This window comes from Orycteropus afer, unplaced genomic scaffold (genome assembly GCF_000298275.1).
Source record: "Orycteropus afer afer isolate SDZICR_OR568_19922 unplaced genomic scaffold, OryAfe1.0 scaffold00265, whole genome shotgun sequence".
Lineage (NCBI taxonomy): Eukaryota > Metazoa > Chordata > Mammalia > Tubulidentata > Orycteropodidae > Orycteropus > Orycteropus afer.
This window is the reverse complement of record NW_006921852.1, coordinates 4,980,647-4,986,571: the sequence shown is the minus strand read 5'-3', so window position 1 is coordinate 4,986,571 and position 5,925 is coordinate 4,980,647.

Below are 5,925 nucleotides of genomic sequence, written 5' to 3'. Positions count from 1 at the left end.
AAATGATACAACCACTGTAGAAAGCAGTATGGCAATTTCTTAAAAGTTGGAATTAGAAACATCATTTGATCCAGCAATCCTATTACTAGGTAAATATTCTAAAGAAGTGAGAACCAGGACAAGAATGGATACATGCACACCCATGTTCATCGCAGCACTATTTACAATAGTAAAAAGATGGAAACAACCTAGGTGCTCATCAACAGAAGAATGGATAATCAAACTATGGTACATACGCACAATGAAATATTATGCAACACTAAAGAATAATGTAGAATCTACAAAAGACCGCATACCATGGATGAACTTGGAGGACATTGTGCTGAGTGAAGTAAGTCAATAATAGAAGGACAAATATTTGTATTAGTCCCTTATTGTAAAAAGTCAAGGAAAGGTTTACATATGGAAGGACACTTTCTTTGTTAGTTACCAGGGGTGGGAGGAGAGGGGAGGAAACACTACAAAAATAAAATAAAATAAAATAAAAAAATAGAGGGAAAGTTGCAAAGAGATTCAGCAATGGAGTTTTTTGAATTAAAGGCTGGACTCTCTATAGACAATAAAATGGGGGCAAAAAAACAAAAATATTTGGAATATAAGAAATATTTCTAAAACTTTAGACCAGTGATTCTCAGCAGGTGGCTCTATTGTCTCCCAGGAGATATTCAGTAATATTAGGAGGCATTTATGGTTGTCACAATTGGGAGTGCTATTAGAATCTATGAATAATATATGACAGGAATGCCTCTAAACAACCTACAGAATCCTACAACAAAAAGTGTCTGGCCCAAATTTAGGTCCATTATGTCAGTATTGAGAAAAACTGAAAGAAAAAAGAAAAAAACATGTGTGTGTGTGTATGCATACATGTATGTGTGTATTTATGTATTTGAATCTACAGTTGAGATATGAAATTGAGAGACATGCTTTCTTTCCATAATAAAAATAAATCTACATATAAAACATTATAAAAGTACAAACCTGTATCTCTGTCTATGTATTATCTGTTTATAAAACAGTATTATGCTATAATCAAACATAAATCTAAACGAGAGAAAATAATCAACAGAAAACCAAAGTTTTAAACTTTTCTAAGTATTCAGAAGGTAACTAAATTTAGATATATTAGAGGAATATAACCATATTTATTGGTATTGATGTTTTTGTTGTTGTTGTTATGTGCCATAGAGTCGGACCCAACTCATAGCAACCCCTCGTTGGGTTTCGGAGGTGGTATCACTACGGAAGTAGATTGCCCAACCTTTCTTCTGAGGAGTGGTACCCAAATATGTATGTACAAAGAAGAAACGTATTGTGTGTGAGAACTGGTTGGATCAGTGTGAATATTTAAAAATTTTTATCATCTACGGTATGTTAGCTTCTAGTTGGCTTCCTAAACCTATTTTGTTACTATGGAAACAAGAGTCCTATATATTTAATTGATACTATAGCAACCTGTCAAGAAAATTATGAAATGCTGTAATTTGTATATGTTACTCTTCAAAATTGTATAGGTGTTTGGATATTATATACATGATAGCACAACCTTAAACAACCATTACTTTACAAGTTAAAGTCATAAAATTGAATGTATGCCTGTACACACATACATACTGTGTACACATATGTACATAACCATCCATATAAATTATTTGCCAAAATTGAATTAGTTTGTGTCCTCTGTAATATCATCTAGTTCATAGGTGTGGACTAAAAGTATCTTCATTTACATAATCCAGTGTTAGTAGAATCCTTCTATATAATAATTATAATTTTTGTGGGGAGAAAATTAATTTTGTTTCAAAGGCAGTAAAAAGTAGTCCAATGTATACACCATTAAATCTGCTACTTAATTCATGATAATTGAACTTGATTGGCCAGTATGAAAAATGAAATAGTTTGTAAAGCAATTCAGTATGTTTTTTTGTAAAGAGAATTTATAGTTTAGCTATCAAACTCCACAAAAGAATAATTAATTGATTATATTATTCATAATTAATGGAAAATATTCACATTTGAACAAAATTAGACAAAAAATTCGTCACAAATCAAAATATAAATCACCTTTTACCCATAATCTCTCATTTTAAATAGGACTTTTAGATAGAAATATCAAATTGAAAATGGAATGACCAAATTTACATCATTTCCTTTTCAAAATTCTGAGTTTTTATATAGACATATCTTTACTTAGTTTATCATTAGTTGTTAAATTGCATGCTTGCAAAATGTGTGTGTGTGTACATCCAATTATAATACTTGAAAATGAAGAATTATCTGACAGATGCTGTTGAGGAAAAGTCTTAATAATTATAAATGAAAATGTTATTTACATCAATGAACTAAATAAACATGGGTGTGTACATATCTGTTCTCATCATGGCTCTTATTTCAATAAAATATTGGGGAAAAAAATCAAGCTCAATCATTCCCAGGAAGTAGGCATGAAGCCTTATCTAGGAATTTATAACTAATGGCTAGATTATTTTCAGAATTATTATGCCTCAGTGGCTTTTGTCTGACTTCTATTCTTTCCTGCCATGCATCATTTTAAGCAGTTACCCAATGTCTGTCTCACCATTATCTCTTTATTGTGCCAAGGACGTATAATTTTTTATATTTGGACAAAGATTCTCACATGCAGAACTGTTTTTGAGTTATTGTACTTTAGAAATAACACTGTAGGTGCCTCATCCATACCTGGACCTGATTTTAAAAGTGATATCCTAGGCCTTGAGCCTGTGTCCTGATTTTAAAAGTGATATCCTAGGCCTTGAGCCTGTATCTGATGCTGTAATAATAATAATAATAATAATAATAATAATAATAATAATTGGAGGGTAGTCAGTGGAGGAAATGAGAGGAGAAACATGTATTTTGAACATGGGAAGAATGTCAAAAATTTGTGAGCAGAAAGGAACAGTTGTTGTTTTAAATGCCTGCAAATATTTTTCCTTCCATAAAATCCCCTACTTCTTAAATACAGATCAGCTTAATTACCACCTCTTAACAAAGACAATGCAATGAAACGGAACAGTGCAATATAAGAAGTTAGGTTTAAAAAAACAAAGCATGTTTTTTGGGGTCTCTCTCCATTATAATCCATGCTTTTGAAGTCTTCACCTTCTGTGTAAGATATTCCAACTACCCTAAAACTGCCATGTTGGAGAGACAATGCTCAGCTAATGATATCCATTCTATGTCCTAGCTGTTTCATGTTTTCCAGCCCAGGAATGAGATCCCTGAATTTAAACAAAACAAAACAAACAATAATAACAACAACAAAAAAAACATTAGTACTATCCTCTGGCCTCAGCCCTATCAATCCAATGTCATGAGAAGTTTCTCAACCAGAATTAGCCAGTTGAGCTACTCCTGAATTCCTGACCAAGAGAAATTGTGAGAGATAATAAATTGTTACCATTTTGGTTCTCTAGTGCTGCTGTAACATTAATACCACAAGTGGGTGGCTTTAACAAACAGGGATTTATTCTCTTACAGTTTAGAAGTCCTACTTCAAAGTGCTTGCTCTAGGGGTTGGGTGAAAGCCTTTCACCAGCTCGTCTTCCTGTTCCAGGCCCACTACAGCTGAAGCCTTTTTCTGACTAATGTAGCTGCTACCTGCTGAAGCTGATGAACCCCAAATCCCAAGATTAACAGTCCTAAAATTAGCAGACAACACAACAGGCCACTGGTTCAAGTCTGGGAATAATCCCAAAATTGGTAGGCAACATGGCAGGCCACTGAGAATAAGTCTTGGCCAAATGCAGGGTCCAAATGTTCCAAAGGCAGCTCCTTAGTTGGTTACAGATTCCATGAAGGTGATTACAATCTCGTTACTAGGAATAGCTACCTCCAGCTGCCCAGCCACTCAAATCTGTGCTCCAGCCAAGTTGACACACAACCTTAACTTCCAAAGTTACCCTTGTTTTAAATCACTAAGTTTTGTATAATTTGTTATTAGTAATAGAAAACAAATGCAGTACTTAAACAGAGAAATAATGATTTGTTAATAAATAATTTTAGAACTGTTGAATGTCCAAGTGCAAAAGTAAACAAACAACTTAAAACCTTATCAAAACACCAAAAAAAAAAAAAAAAAACTCCCTACTATAGAGTTGGATCTGACACATAGTGACCCCTCCTTGGGTTTCTGAGGCAGTATTGCTGCGGCCGTAGATTGCCCAACCTTCCTTTTGAAGAGTGGCTGGTGGGTATGAACAGTCAGCCTTCTGGTTAGCAGTCAAATGCCTTAGGCACTTATAATATGTCTCTGCAAACTTTCTCAATTGAACTAGATTCTTCTCTTAAAGTAATGGCTATCATGGATTATAGTCACAGCATGTTATGTGACGATTGCATTCAACCAGACATCAGAGAATATTCTTCTGTACAGTGTAAGCAGCAATAAATGTGGATTTGGGATTCATAGTCAGGAAATCAAAACGTTTCCTCTTAAAAACTATTCTAATTTGAATATTCTGAAAATATCTTTAAGTGCTAGACTATATACTTTTCTATATTCCGTTAAAATAAATATTATTTTAAAAAATTCAATACATTTTTTAAAGAGGAATAATAATGAAATATTTTTAGAATTTTATTAAAACTGATACTGAAGTTTGAAATTGTGAAGGGGGCTCATGTGTAAATTAATATTTTGAAAAATAATGTTCTTTCAGCTTAACAAATAACAAAATGATCTTAATTTTAGTTTGGCAGTAGTAAGGAAGCACACTGCCATGATGAACTTTTTAATGTGTGATTTATTTCCTGGGAATCATGAAACATTGTGGTATCTCAATCTCTGAAATAGTGGAAAAGAACAGATAATATAATCCTATTATCTAGGTCTGCTCACAGGTGACCTCCATCTAGTCATATTTTGTTGGCAAAACAATCTGCTTTGTTATCTCAAAAGCAGACACTATACAATGAATTGGGTAAAATGTGAGTGTTGGGTTAAAAAAAAAAATACCTTTCTTTCATCTTTAGAGAATAGATCTAAAGAATAATGGATTTTGGAAAAGGAATATCATCCCAATTGATTAATTTAGTTGATGGGTATAGGAAAAATATAAGTAGATAATTATTTACACACTTCTAAGGAAGTTATCTTTTTATATATACATCATTGTGCATAAACTTCTTTATCTTGAAGGACCTTTATTTTTTTCATTCAAAGCAAGATGTGGAACAGAACTTCTCCATCTGCTGTCCAGTAGATTCTGATCCACGGTGACACTGTGTGCAGCAGAGCAGGATTGTGCACCATCGGACTTTTAATGGCTGTGATCTTACAGAAGCAGATCAGAAAGACTTTCCTCTGAGGTGCTTCTGGTGGATTTGAACCTCCAACCTGTAAGTCAGTAGCCAAGCACATAACCATTTATACCACTCAGAGACCCTGAGAGAAAATTTGATATTACCTGATATGTGCTGTTCAGTTAATTCCAGCTAATAGAAAACTCTATGTATCACAGAAAACTTCCCCATGGTTTCCTAGGCAGTAGTTTTTATGGACAGCAAGTCACCAGATCTTTTCTTTTGCAGAGCTGCTGGTAGGTTCAAACCACCAACATTTTGGTTAGTAGCTGAACTGTTAACCGTTGGGCACCAGGTTAAACTCCACAAGATAAAGGTTACCTATTTTTTTTAATACTATTAACATGACAGGTTTACCCAAAGTTTTCCAGTCTGTAGTCTAGAGGCCCAAATATTATTACTCTAGCGGTGTAGTGGATAGGCACATGGCTGCTCCCCAGAAGGTCAGTGGTTCAAACCCACCACCAGCCACTCTGTGGAAGGAAGTGGAGGCAATCTACTTCCGTGAAGATTTACAGCCTCGGAAAAACAATGGGGTCGCTATGAATTGGATTCAGCTTGATGGCAGTGAGTTCATACATACATACATACATATATACA